This window comes from Sciurus carolinensis, chromosome 5, assembly GCF_902686445.1.
Source record: "Sciurus carolinensis chromosome 5, mSciCar1.2, whole genome shotgun sequence".
Lineage (NCBI taxonomy): Eukaryota > Metazoa > Chordata > Mammalia > Rodentia > Sciuridae > Sciurus > Sciurus carolinensis.
In genome coordinates this window covers 154,807,169-154,822,899 of record NC_062217.1, presented here as the reverse complement: position 1 = coordinate 154,822,899, position 15,731 = coordinate 154,807,169, and the positions used below count along the sequence as shown (strand labels likewise).

The 15,731-nt window shown below is 38.0% G+C and overlaps 1 protein-coding gene across 6 annotated transcripts in view; it reads left to right on the top strand.

Moving 5' to 3' along the window:
- Positions 1–15,731, top strand: part of Sorcs1 (sortilin related VPS10 domain containing receptor 1) — a 470,846-nt gene that overhangs the window by 236,020 nt on the left and 219,095 nt on the right. The window lies entirely within an intron of this gene.

Here is a 15,731-nt window from a genome sequence, read left to right as displayed (position 1 = left end):
GGGGATTTTTCAAATTGGAAATATTTGGCTATATCTGGATCTTTAAAGGAAACCGTGTCTGCTCAGAAAACTTTAATAACTTACCAAAAACAAAATCCCAATCACATATGACCTGGTCACTTATACGATGCTAAGAGTCATAGTCTGGAAGTGAGTCGTAGAAATTAGCCATCTTACGTTCATCTCTGGTTACTAGGCTAGGGAGGTAGGATAAGTAGAGGTTATAAGTCAGGACTGTGTAGTCAAACTGACCTTGAAACCTCCTTCAGCTCACTGAGCGTTATTTTCACCATCAGTAAAATCAGAAATTATGTCAATAAGTGTACTTTGCAAGGAATTACAGGAAAAAACAACATTACTTTTTTCAAACTGCTTTCTCTCATTGCTCCTTTTTTCCACACTACAGCATGAGAGAAGCTCTTCACACTTTGAAGCTATTCACCTATGGAGGGGAGTCGCTCACAAGCTTCTCTGGGGGACTGCCTCTTTCAGGACCTGAATATTTCCAAATCCTACTTTAGAATTCTAACACCTTGTGTCCTAGAAAGCCATCATGTTGTGTAAATCAAATCCATGCATTTGCCTGTACACACCAAACATTGTTCATGTTTTTCACATGGGGTGATACCCACTTTTAGAATAGGGAGAGTTCAACTTCTTCAAAAGTGGACTGATGCTTGAATCTTTCCCCCTAAATGCCATTAAGAAGCCTGAGATGCTTTTCCCTGAATTTTAGGGAAAGATTGGTTCTCATTCAGAATTTGTACAAAAATGCAGGTGTGGCAAAGAAAAGGGTCTCCCTTAGCATTTCCAAACATGTTTTATAGCAAACAATAGTAGAAATGCCTTCATTTCTATAGTGATTCTCCTTAGGCTCATCTTTATCAGAAACATTAAGTCAATACCTAAACACTTACGCCATATAGGAGGCTCTGTGCAAAGGTAGCTGCCCAGGCAGTCTGTCCTCAGGAAGCTTGCTCCAGGAAACCTGCTCATGACATGAAAATACCCACAGCTACCCATCCCAGACTACAAAGACTGATGACATCCATGTCCATGGTGTGGTATTTGCAAGAGACATATAAAGTTACACTGTAATGGGAGAGAAGTTTAGAGCAGATCTAACCACAGAAATAATATTCAATAAACAGCTGAAGATTGAGTGAATTAAGTAATGAGTCTTGGAGACTCTTTTCCCAAGGCAATCTCTGAACAGGACTTTGGGAGATCATAACTCATTTTGAGAAAATTAGGCTTATGCACTGTGATGCTGACACACTTGGGCATCCTGTCTGTCATCCCTCTGCTACCCCTCGGTGTAGCTTTGACACATACTCCACATTACTGACCATTTTTCTTCTGGGAAGCAGCCAGAAAAAGGGCATTCCCTTGAGCACCCTGAGCGGCATTAATCTCTAGCTATGGGTTTTCATTTCACTTCCTGTACAAATCCATCTCTAGATCCTGTGCTTGACCTAAGGTTAGATGCCAGGGGAACAAAATACTGATTCTCATTTCATATCACAATTGTTGCCATAAATAGCAAGTTTTATATCCTGGTAGATCTCAGGGATGCACAGTGATGGATGAGCTTCTGCTGATTAAAGAAAAAAAAAAAAAGAGTCCATAACTCTCAAACTATAGTTCAAGTTGAAGTAAATGATTATAATAAAGCACAACTAATACACTGCTGAATTATTCATGTTGATTATAAAAACCGCACCCTCAATGTCAGAGAAGCCACATCCCTTACAGTGTATCTTTCACCAGAATGTCTCAGGAATTGCCTACTTCTAAATGCAACGGAAGACTCAGGCATTAAATCAGAATTATGCTACAGAAGAGCTTAAAGTGAAGAAATCGTTATAAGTTTATGGCTAAAAATTAATGTAAATAATGACTAGAAATAGGATTTATAAATAGAAACAATTTCATATGACTCCATTTTTGTGCAAATAACTCCCTACCAAAAAGAAAAAAAAAAAAGGGATGATTGTTGGCACTCCTCCCTAGTCTAAGACATCATTATCACTTACTTAACTGATCTCCCTACTTTCTTTTTAATTCTGTCAACTCTAGTTTACTCTCCACACAGCAACCAAAATGACCCTTTAAAGATGTTCTCAGTTCCTTGCTTACTGTCATTCCCTCCTGTGCCTTCCCATCCTACACTGTCACACCCAAACTTCTTCCCTGCAAAGCCAGCCCCTGCCTGCCTCTTGGTATTCCTCACCCTCTGTGCTACAAGCACGGGACTCTTGTGGTTTCTCCTGCATAGCTAGAATCCCCTGCACTATGGTCACCTCTGCTTCCAGTGCGTAGCCAGTTCCCTCTCCATTAATGTCATCTGCTCAGATCTATCTTCCAAAGCCATACGATACAAAGTAGCTACCCCACTGTCATTTTTAATGCAACACTGTTTATTCATCTGAATACTTATGTAAACAAGAAAAAGCAATTGTTAAATTGGTGAGATGCATTTTTTTCTTAGGCTAAAATGCAAGCTCCTTGAGAATAGGATCCTTGCTTATTTTATATTATCCACAATGCCCTGATTAGCCTCTGTCTTATGCTGTACTCTTCTCATCTGATTCATTGATTGATAAGTTCAGTGGTTTATGCACTTCATAATTTTGCCATTGTAATGGACTAGAATCTTTCTTTTGTCTAGTAGGTGCCCCTAAAGATTCTTTGATCTGATTCATTTCCTTCAGTTAGAATATGAAAACCAAACCATCCTAGAATGCTGGTGATATTTAAGAAAAAATAACCACTTCAGGCACAGTAAACAGTTTTATGGGGTTCAAGGTTTCCTGTGATTATGCAGATCTCTTTGGTCCTCAGATGCAATGAGCTCATTGTGTATCAGTAAATATTTAGAAAATGCTATGTATGGATTAAGTGTTTGACAATCAGTGTTGATCAGTGATTCCTTCCAGCAACCTTGTGAGGTCAATCAGCATTATTAAACATATCTCAGAGAGGTTGGGCACCTTGCCCAAGGTCACTCAGCAGGTCATTGGCAAAGTCTGCATTGGCGACTTCAGAGCCCATTATTGTGACAAGCCCTGGCACTGACTCTTCTTGGAAGGGTGACCCTTAATCACTTTTCTTATATGGTAGGCATATAAACACTAAAAGTTCTGCAGTGAGAGAAATACAAAGGTGTTGAGTTGAAGGAGTTATTGGTGCTATTAAGACTTGCAGCCAGCTTTGAAAATCGAAAATGCTATTCAAAGGAGAGATGAATTGGAGGATATATTATTTTTTGAGAGAATGAGAGAATTGTAATTTAAAAAAAAATAGGAATGTAAAAAGCAGGAATGCATGTAGAAAATTAATGTAGGTGATTTCTGGGGTGGGAGGGGGCTAAAAATATGATGTTATAGAGCCAAAATATTTTAGGAAGAATTTAGGTAGGTCATGGTATCAGAAACTTCATGCTCTCCACAATGATATGTTTCCAATTCAACTCCATCCAAGGGTGTCGATACTTTATGGAATCTGGTTTTCAAGTTTGTAATATTTTCAACTTCAAAATCTAATATTAAAATAATATAGTTCTCACTGTTATCCACATGTTCTGCTCAATATTCCTTAGGAATATACATCTAGGGAACTTATTTTAATGTTAAGCAATCACAGTGCATCTTCGCTTTCCATTGATTTTTTTTTAACTTTTTTTTTATTTTTACAGACTGCATTTTGATTCGTTGTATATAAATGGGGTACATCTTTTTGTTTCTCTGGTTGTGCACGATGTAGATTCACTCCATTTGTGTAATGGTACATGTACACATTATCTATTTATCGTTTCTCCTTTGGGAATTTAAGATAGCAAAGCAGGCCCAAGTCAATGATTTATTCATGTCCTGTGTAATTTTGTTCCTTGGACCTTCAAAGGATGTCTCCTGACTGCTCCCTGGAGGCACATGGTTGTGAATGGAGCAGCTGGACCACCACGGTGAGCCATGTGCTGGTGCTTGTCTGCTGCCTGCCTAGAATTCCCTGGCGAGTTACCCTGTTTAGTCCTTCCAGCAATCCTGTGGCGCAGAGACCATGATGATTCCCCATTCTGCAGACAAGGAACCATGCTCCCAAGTGCAACTCCAGAACCTTCACTCTACCCCAACCTTAGTAAGATCACATTCTTCCCTTCTTGGAAGCTCCAGTGACTTCACATGACCTGAGTGGTTCCCTGTGGTCTCGGCACTCTTCTCTTGGCATGTGACCCTCTTTATGACAGTTCTACCTTTCTTGGTGACTTTGCTCCAACACGCTCACCTCCTTGTCACATGTCACATGCCCTCTGCTCGGACCTATCATGTGCCCTTGATTTTTCCCTCTACCTGGACCAGATGCATCATTCATATTTATTCTGAAAAGTATCCTTAGGGAGAACTTCTTTGTGCTACCTAAAGCGCTATACCTTGTCTTTCTGTCTTTCATTATCCTTATCATTCTGGAAAAATTATTTATGTTTGATTAAGTGCTGATAGTCTTTCCCTTCCCACTAGAACTTAAGCTCATAAGAACACCAACTGTGTATGTTTTCTTTTCTCTCCTTATTTTATCGCCAGTGCCAGAGCAAGGCCTGCTTTTGAGTGGGAGACTCACTGTAAGTAGTTGCTGAGTGAGTGCCCAAAGGGGCCATCCCACTACTTTGCCACAACAAATATCTAATAATCGCATTAACTCTAAACAGGCTGCACATATGTTTGACTGTAAAGAATCAAAGTTTTGGGTTTTTGGTGAATATTTTACAGCATCAGTTACTAATGGACAAGATTCTTCTTGTGCCAGGGAGAGAACAAAACCAAGAAGAATCCAGTGCTTCTGTTTATAGTGTGTCCATCTTGAAGCATTTGAGAATCCAGGGAAATGACTGTGGTAAGTTTGTGTGTAGGGCTGGAAGCTTTTCCATTCAAAAATTGGAATATCTGGGGGCAAGTGGTACCCAGTAGTTCTCCTGGGTACTTGTGGACAGTTGCCAGTGTGGCCCACAGTGATGGTGTGTGGTATAGCTACATCCCTGTCAGCCAAACCCCCCAGGTTTTGAAATGGATTTTGTCTGTGGGTTGACTCTATATGCAGATGGGAGTGGATGGAGATCTGTGACTGGTTTCTGGGCTTTAAAAATTTTTACTTCTCCAGGAATACAATGGAGTATTCTCTGAGCATTATACTTATTTGTGGTTTTTAATATTTTTTGATGTCCATTCTGTCTTCTCATGAATGATCAGTTATCAGTATGGTGTAATTCTTATGTGTACAAGACAATTTTTTTTTAATATATCTAGGCCTCTTTTTAATTTGGAGGGGTGAGTTTTGTTTTTTTTTTAATTAGATGGTACAAAATTTATTTAATGATCCCAGCTGTATCTCCAGACCGTGGGCTTGGTGGGCGACCAGCTTTCCTGGACACCAAGCTGTTCTTCCTATTCCTTTACAAATAATTAGCAACCTCACTGCCCTTACTTCTGTAAACTGATTGCATTGTCTATTTTAGTTGTTTTATTGCTTGTTTAATTATGATGGTGGAGACTTATTTTTGTAAATCCTTTTAATTGTGGGTGAAAATCAATTTGTATAAAACCAGCGGTGGCCCCCTTGGAGGGGGGAGTTTTCAGATATAGCATCACCATTTTTTCTTACATATTAGTGAACTCTGAGATAGTTAGACTTTATAAGATTTTTTCCTTGATGAGATGAAGGTGTTTCTGGACACCCTCATAAAATTTGGACAAGTATCTCAGCATGAAAATCAGAAAACCTGTGTTCTCTTCATGACTTTGATCTTAACAAAATGCTCAAATTACTCAGGTCTCAGTTACTTCCCCTGAAGAATCAGAGAGGTGAACTTATTCTTTTATGGGAAACTGTATTTTATTGATCTTCAAAGTTGTAAGAAGGAGTTAAAGAATCACTAAAAGAGAGGTAAACTGGTGCATAGGTTGGGATGGAGGAGAATAAGTGTTTCTATAAGGATAACTCCATTTCTGTCTAATATATAATTAGACTTGGGTTTAAACTTATTTAGGAAAAAAAAAGAAATTAAAACATTGAACAGAGATAAATTCATTTCTAAAACAACTTTGAATCTCTCTCTAGAAGTTTTAGCTTTCCTCAAAGTAATAGGGGGAAAATGGTGATGTTCTCAAGCAGAGTGATGATGTGCATAACAAACCAACTATGTTGTCTGATGTAATAACTTTACCTTTGCAATAGACAGTGTACCCTGCCTTCACATCCAACTGGTGTGGTCTCCAGTGACCTTGGGATGGTATTTTTCTATAAGCTGGGCTCCTCAGAAGGGCCTTGTAGAGTTTACTGTTGATATTGAGTTCCTAAAACTCCCCAAACTGGAATTCTAGAATGTCATGGTCAATACTAGACACCAGCAGGTCCAGGCTTCTCCAACTACAGATGAGGGAGTAATTCACTCGCTATCTACTTCATTTAATCTTTAGAAAAATAAAGGTAGCAAAAGCTCAGGTAAGCACCCATCATAGGAGACCAAGGATTCCATCGTCTATGGGGAAAAAATAGCACCTAACCAATTGACCTTAGAACATAGAGCATGACCCTCAGGGATCAGCTTACACAACTGAGGGTATTTGAGTCATTTTACTATCAGAGGAGCAACTAAATTCCATTGTCCCTGCTAAGTGTTCAGCTGCTGTCCTTTCAGAATACATTTTTCATAACTTTCCTATGTAAGCTTTGATGGAAGGGCTAGGAGGGCCAAGTAACTCTTGGCTTCATTTGATAAATAGTGTATTTATGTTGCATATTCCAAGAACAGAGCAATCACATGGTTCCTTAGGCCAACTGAATGTCATTGGAGAGGAGAGGAGAGTGAAGCCCTCTGGCAGAAATAGAACATGACCATAGCAGTTGCCGCACAACTTCATTTTCTAATGTGGGTCCTAAGACAAGGAATAGGTAGACCTCTGCCATCTCCTGTCTGCAGCAGTGCATTCTTCAAGGCTGGAGGGAAAATCTGCAATAGTTCCTGTTGTCATCAATGTATTTGAAGTCTTAATTTATTAGATGTTTGGCAAGGGGTCCTCCCTGTAATACAAAATTGACTTTAGGATGATAACCAATACATATTACAAACCACAGTTGTTCACTGTTGGAAGTATACATCATCTAAACTTGGGGAGTACCATTTTGGAAATTCCATTTTTCTCAGATACTCTATTCTGTTTTCCTGTCAATCTTCTGGCATCTGAATGGATCAAGCATGCTATTTTGAGCATGCTTGTTTGGTTTAAATACAGGCCAGATTCATTATTGCTGTGTGGCAATGAGCATGTCACTGATCCTGAAGTCTTAGTCTCCTCAAATGTAAAATCTGGATCCTACTTAACTCAGAGGGTGTTTGTGAGAAGGAAATGAGGTCATCCTGGTAAAGTGCTCAGCCCAGAACGTGGTATGTATTAAGCATTCCATGGATGTTCGCTACTATAATTCACAAACTATTTAGCATAGTAAGTTATGGGTATAGGGTGCTGTAGCCTATGAAAATTTGACCTCATTATGGTGATGAATGGTGTACCAGTTGGATCAGAAATGCCTGCGGATTAGGCATGTATCAAAAGACAAAACATTTTATGAAGCCTAACAGATATGCACCCTCCCCTCCCAAATTTATCTTGCCCTGTGTAGCTGATAAATGTATGTTTTCCATAGCTATATTTCTGCATAATGTTTAATAAATTAATTCAATATATAATACACTTCACATACACATTTGTATATGTTCTTCCCTAATGAATCCCTAAATTCTCTAATATTTATGTCTCATAATTATCTTTGCCTGACACAAACTCAGCAAGGAGTCCTGATGTTTTCTTGCTCCCCCACACTCCCAAAAGTACTATAACAATCTAATATAAACTTTTGCAACTAAGACTTTCAATGATAGCAGAGAACTTTTCAGGGTAGTGTGTTCAATTCCATTCAGCCACATTGAGCTCTATGTGGTTTGTAAGACGCAGAAAACTAATCACGAGTGCACTTGCTTCCTGGTAGTTGGTCACTTGGAGGGAGATCAGACCCATGCATTTGTGAGACATGACAGAATATGAAAATCAAGAAGGAGAGGTTTAAATGAGTTACCTGGGTGTACAAAGCAGAGTGTCAATCTGTAGAGCAGAGGTATGTGAGGAAGTTCATTGCAGGAAGGTATATTTGAGTCCAACTTTGAAGTATATAAATGAATTGCAATAGGAAGAAGGGTGAAAGGCTAAATATGAACTAGTCCTGCTTTTGGAGACTGGAATCTATTAGTGTGCACACACACACACACAAAAACAAAACAAAACAAAACAAAAAAAAAACACCCTGTAAACATCAACAATGACAGTACACTCTTCAAGGGTCTGGAGTGTCAGAAGAACAAAGACCACTAGTTGATTGGCATGGTCAGGAAAGGCATCTCAAGGAAAATAACTTTGAAGGATAGTTTTAAAAGATGAGAAGCCATACATGTTCTCTGTCCTCCCCCAAGCTACCCAACTTGTTTGCTTAGCAGTGGATGCTGTGGTCACAAAGACGTGGAGAGATGAGAGAGGCTGCATCTATGAGAAGGAGCTAGTAGTAAATTTATCTATAAGGCTGCAAAAGTTCTAGCCAAATAGAAATAGTAGTGTGTGTCCTAGGGCATGAAAACAGAACTGGAGTGGAGGGTGCATAGAGCAGACAATGGAGATAGGCAAACGTGTGTGTGTGTGTGTGTGTGTGTGCATGCGTGCAAGAATGAAGTCATGAACCTCTACCTAATTTAGGATAATATGTCTACTTCTTACCTGTTCCTAAAAAGCCAAATAGGTGATCTCTGCATAAATTACTTGCCTTCCCTCTTTTTAAACAAAATAGTCAAAGATCCGTATATCTGCAGTGATGTTGGATATTTTTTATACTTAAAAATAGACATGTCTCTCAGACATGTCAGAGATAAGTATACCTGTTAGCTTTAATGTTCTCTGTATCATGGGAAAAATTACCTATAGCAGAAAAATTGCTACTGCAATGCATTGGATAATACTACACTGCCACTGTTTCCTTGGAAAAATATGCACAAACTCCAATCAAATACATTATAAAAGTTCCTTATCTCAACTGTCCTTTATGACTAGAAACATCAAGAATACAGCATAAGGAGAAACCTTGGGAGGAGTATAATGACACAGAAAGATCAGAACTTTTAATACTTATTAACAACACATACCTGTTCCTTTCTTTTAAAAAAAAATAAACTTTTTTGTTTCATTACAAATTTCATATAGTATGGCAGAATGAAAATATCTTTATATCAAATTTATGTGACTTCCCTTAAATGCAAGATTGAACCCCCTGAGCTAATTCTGCAAGTTAACCTGGAAAGCTCAGATTGTCCAGGCAACAGAGAGATGATCCTTCAGCTCAGGCTGTACCATAATGTCTGAGCAGAACATTTAAATTATATGTTTAGGCTGACAGCAAACATATTTCAGGGCACAATCCTTAGAAAGCAGCAGACAATTTCCTTCAGCCCCACGTCATCGTTTGATGTAGATTGCCTATTATATTCTTGAGGTATTATGAAAAATGGATTTGGAGATATTTTCTTGACAGTGGGTAGACTAATGGAATCTGGTGACTGTATTTAAAATGTGCAGGGGTTTGTTATAACATGGTAATAGAAATATCAATTGCACTGACAGGTTAAAAAAATCTGTCAATGAATGATAATGAAGTTATTTAAATGTCGACTCACTCGCAAACATTTTCCAAACCCTAAATTATTCTCACTGCTGTAACCTCATGCGTCCTAAGTTATTAAGGAGCAGAGTCTGCGAGGCAGCCCATGTGCCTTTAGCTTGGGAAGCTATTTTTATGCCACCAAATGCAGGAGGAGCAATGAAAGTGGCTGTTCTTAATGATTTTAGGAAAGAAACAAAACGCAGATGCCGCGGCTGCATGATTTAGAGGCAAGCACTGTTCTGCTTTCAGGGTATCTCATTGGCAACGATCTGAGTAATACCCTGATGCTTCCTGGCCCCATGCCTCCCTCTATAGCCCAAGTCTTTGCTTTGTGACCTTGGCAGGATGTCTCTATGTGTCTGGAATAGGGCATCTTCCTTCCCTGGGGCTCTGGGATGAAGAGGTTCAAAACATTTGGATACATTCTAAAGCCTTATTGAAGGAGCAGCTCAGTGCTTCCTGGTTCAGTGTGTCATTTAGATTGCCTGCACAGCTTCACCCTTCACATGGAGAAGGCACCTGCTATGTGCCAGCACTGTCCTGGAGACCGGGGAACACTGTGTTCACTGTCCTCATAGCATGTAGAGTGGTCAGGATATGGGTACCAGGCAGATGTTTCTTGGTGAGAAGCAGAGGGGTGAACTCCTGGTTTCTAGTTTGGCATGTAGGGAGCTTAGAGTCCCCATGCCTTCCTAATAACAAGTAAAAAGCGGGCAAAATGGAAAGTTTACTGACATCCTGTCCTGATACCATTTGGAGAATAAGGTTTCAAGGCAAATGCTGCTCCCCAAATTGCAGTGACCATCAGTCAGATGCCCCCAAATCAGAGTTTCTCAGGGGAGAAGCTTACAAGCAGAAATTTCTGCAGGAAGCAGTGTTGAGTTATGAGAACCTTAACTGTACTTTCCAAGTACTTTGGCCTTAGGTGTGTTGGTTTTCCTTTTATTATTATTATTTTATTTTTGTACTGGAAATTGAACTCAGGGCACTTCACTACTGAGCCACATCCCCGGCCCATCCTTATTTTTTATTTGGGACAGGGTCTCACTAGGTTGCTTAGGGTTTCACTAAGTGCTGAGGCTGGCTTTGAACTTGTGATCCCCCTTCCTCAACCTCTGAGCAACTGGGATTATAGTCATGTGCCACTGTGCCCACTGGTTTTGCTTTTTTTGTTGTTCTTTTTTCTTTATATATGACTGAGTAGGACATAACTTTCCTATGTTCATTTATGAATACATGACTGGTTTTGCTTTTTAAAGTGTCTTCCTTATTTGTAATATGCGATTACTATCAGTATTTATATCACAAAATTCTGCATGTGATAAGTTGGATCCCATTGTAAGCACCCAGTGAAGGCTCCTTTTTATTATTTTATCTGTTAGATTTCTTAAGCATGATACCCTATACAGCAATGGAATTCTGACAAAATTATCATAGAAGCAAAACATTAAGTCTTCAACTCTCATATTCTAGTTCTTATCATTAACTTTCTGATTCAAGTCCTACACAAAACTACTAGCCCATTTCCTTCAAAATGTGATGGACTAAATTCAGCTGCATTTAAAGATATTGTAAAAGTTCTATCAATGCCTTTTCTGCATGGCAAACTAAATGAAAATAAGGCTCAGTGATTGAAATTTTCTTTGTGGACTCACTTTATGGGTTAAAACCCACTAAAGTAAATGTTGAGAAAAAAAATTTTAAAAAACACAAAGAAATAGAAAAAATATATAAAACAAATAATGAAAACCATCACTGATAGGTTACTTATTGTGTGCTAGTCAATGTGCTAAGGATTTCTTTTTCACTTTGCTCTTTTTAAAATTTTTTTATTTTTACAGACTGCATTTTGATTCATTGTGTGCTAAAGATTTTTATAGATTAATTGAGTTTACAAAAAAAATGCTGTTGATTTAGTATCTCGTTTGATTGCATACAGACTACAAGAGACCCAATTGTATATTTCATTTCTGCAACTTCTTGTGGAAACTGGGCATATCCTGTATTGATCCCTTCTGCAAGTGTATTGGGGAATTTTGCCATCTCAGAAAGATCATAGGATCTTGGAAGGCAGGTGGGATGCCTCTGATGTGGTTTCTCCACCCTTCAGAGCAACTTGTCTCTGTTGTGTGTATTTAGTAAATACTTAAAGACATGCTTTCAAATATTCTGAAAGTCACTATTTAAGAAGTTTATAAGAGAGCAGAATAAAGATTAAAGATCAAAAGCAAAAGGAGGCAGCTTTGATTTAATCACTTACATATTTATTTTCCTGGAATGCTGCTTTTTTTTTTTTAAACTTTCAATTTTTTCTAGCATAGTCTAGGTGTTGAAAGAAGTTTTGTTTTTAATCTATAGATAAGCCAACCTACAAAGCCTGAAGATAAAAATGCTTGCTTTGGAATGTTTCAAAAAATGATACAAGTTGAGAATTTAAGACTTCGTAATTGCATCTTAAATGGGTCTGTGCATGATTCATATTATAAGAACACTTCCTTTTTTTTGCATTTTTTATTTCTGATTTTTCCTTTGCAATAGTAGTCACTTTATGGTAAGCACAGACTGGTGTTTTCATTTGCAAATTTTATTTATTTTAAATATTTTTTATTCTTTTCCTCATGAAGCCAAGATTCATTTATTTCTTTTGCATTTTTGTATTTGGTATTCCTTTCCCCAAATAGTGTTGCTCAGAACACTAATCTCGTTTGGTATCATTCAGTAATGGATCCTATAATCAAATGTGTTTGGAAAATGCTACATGAAATATGCATGTAAGAGGTTCAGTGCCGATTAGAATAATACAATTTGTGAAAATTTGTGAAGTAAAGGAACATTAAATTTTGCCTAATCAAGCATTTCCAGATATTTTGATTTTGGAAAATATTCCTTCCCCTATGCCTAGGGGTGATTCTTCAAATACTTAACAAACAGTACATGAGCTTACTGGTCAACCTGCTGCTCAACCTGTCTTTCTCCTCTGCTGGTTCAGAGCCCTTGTTTTTAGGAGACTCTGGCTTCCACAGTTGACCACAGGAAGATAACTGGAGGCATCTGATAACTGTGAATTGGAGATGCTATTGGGCCCTAGTAATTTCCTTTCAGGATGCAGGACCACACCAAGATCACTGTCTCCCCGACCTGGATGCTGGCTAATTGTCATGGACATGGACCAAACAGCACTGATGCTGGTCTTGGTGTCTGAAAAAGTTTTTGAGGACTTCTACTGTGCCAGTCCTCAATCTTTTGCTTGCTGGACTGTGAAGAAACCCACAAGGTACCTGATAGTCCATGATGGTGAGGGTATAGGAGCAGCTGCTCAGAAAGCTTTTTGCTGTAACTTTTTACCAGCTGGTTTGCAAGTGTTTAATATTTTCACTCCTGTACCATTGTGTCAATCAATGTGTGCCAACTGATTGTTAGTTCTACCCATAACACCCGCCAACACTCTCATTCTAACTGTGAAACACCCTTGGATGACTGCCAATCTATACCATTTGGTTTCGTGAAGTGAATTGTTTTTTCTCCTTCTGTCAATTGCTTATTATAAAAGTCATGATAGTTAGACCTTCAGGTCTGCTGGAGTGGAGAATTAACAATATTGGTTCAATCTTTGAACTTTGTAAAATCAAGATGCGAGAGAGAGTACAAAAAATAGTGACAGATATCTAGAAGAAACTGGATTGGTGGAGAAGTTATGCTATAATTAGAGCATGCAATAACACAGGATCAATTCTGAAAAAATAATCTAATGCAAATCTGTGCCACTCATTCCATTATCATCTCCTCACATTGGGATTAGAATTAAATACACACATGTGCATGGGTGTGTGAACATGTACACACACACAATGAGGATGATTTTCTACAGAATACTTAAAGAGTAATCCTCCTTTGCCTTTGTAGCATATAGTATTTTTATGTAAATATACTCATTAATAGAAATAGTAAGAAACTCATTGTTACAGTCTCTATAGACTGTTTCTACTTCTCTAGCCTCCTTTTCCATTATTTTCCTAGAAAATTTGATCCATTCCCTCATATCCAATGAAGTTGTCTTATTTCCACCTCAGTAAGCAAAATGTATTATTGCAGAAGCATGAATACATTTCATCTGCCTCCCACCAACTCTCAAGTAGAGATTGCATGTTTATTTGTTCTTGAATTTGTAAATATTATTCAGATATTGAATAGAAGAAAAACTATACAATAAAAAAAACTAGAAAAAGTCAACAACATTTAGGAGACAAGCAAGTCTTAGTAGAAAGAATATGTTGGCCCAGAAAGGCGAGGATGAGAAATAAGCCCAACACCAAGAGTGGACCGAGGGAGGAAAGAAATCTCAGATATTTTTTAGAAAGTTGCAGGAAATCTCCTCACATTTGCTGTGAATTTGAGAAAAGAAAGGTGGATGTGGGAAGAGGATTTTAAGAAGTCTCAATGTGGTTCACAAGTAAGATCTGTGAAAGAGATGTGGGATGCTATTCAAATGTTCTTGGCCTTCAAGCTAATGTTCACATGACTGTAGTAGTGTAGGGGACTGGTCCTGAAGAAGCCTGTTAGGTATCTTCCTTGTGCCAGGTGACTTCTTGTCTATGACTCTCACCCTGCTTCCTGGTTTTAGACTCCTGTCCATTGTCAAGCTTCATAGTTCTTGCAAGAAGTTTTACATAATACTCCAGTCCTCAATGATATGGAATGTTATCCAAGTCCTTCAAAATATTGACTTTTCATTTGCCATCTGGGTATAAATTTTAGGATGAAATCTCTTGAATTCCAAGGCAGAATCAATCCTTAATTCCAGCAATACTTTTATCCAGCTTTCTTGCTCTAGTGTCTGGTTCTGAGTGGTGCTCTTTGTGGATGGAACTGAGATTGTTAAAAGAAACTTTCTCTATTTGTCATTTTGACCTGTAGGAATTTGTAGTTTTTATCATGATCAGAAGTAAATTAAAATGACCCCATTTTTGTTCTTTTTCGATTAAACCAACTTTGTCTTCTAAGTATTATTAACTTCTCTGTCATTGTGTCTAGCACTTTATAACTATTTCTTTATTTTTTGGCCTGTTGAAATTACCTATTCAATACTTGAGGGCCTGTGTGTTACATCCTGGCAGTTAGCACAGTATTTGGTATGTTTAAGGAGGTTCACAGATGTGGATGATTGAATAAATTTCATAGGAAATTGGCTTTGTGACACAAGACCAAGAGGAAATTTTATAATTATTCTTTAAATGAAAAAAAAAAAAAAGAAAAAAAGTTGAGATAAAATGAAAACAACCTAGGGCTTAGGATAAAAATCCCAGATTACTGTCTCTCGACTGTCACTGTTGAATAGTTACCTATAGTCTCCAGTTGCTTTCTTCAAACACAGATTATCATTCCCTACTGTACACGGTTTCATGATGATCGACCAGAATTAAATTTTCAAAATACAATGTAGAATTTCATAAAGATGATGATTAAAACCCATGTATTCAATCTGAAGTCATAAGTTATTGATCAGTGGCTAAATAAAGAGAAGAGAATCTATAAGAAAGATGGTTTCAGTGCCAAGAGGTAACATTCTGCTCACTCTGGGTTGCTTAACACTGGAAAAGGCCATTTGAGAAGGTTGTGAAATTTCACTTATTATTAAGACATTTCCTTGCTCTTAAATAATAGAAAAAGACTGAATGACCTTTGAAGGGACTAACCCACCGTATATCTTATGACTCATGAAAGAAAACTCAGTTTGTAGATAAATCAGTAGAACCTGCTTTCCACTGTGCCAGAGAGAAAGCAAAAGTTCAGAAATGTCATATCTAGCCGAAAAACTGTCTATTACTTTGGTCAATTGGAGGAACACCCTCATCTCTTAATCTTCTTAAATTAATCACATTCTTTATGCAAAGTGCGTACATTAAGGAGCAGTAGAGAGATGGAGTTTTAATTTTTACCAATTCAATTTAAATGCAAATCCTGACCACTCACATGATGCT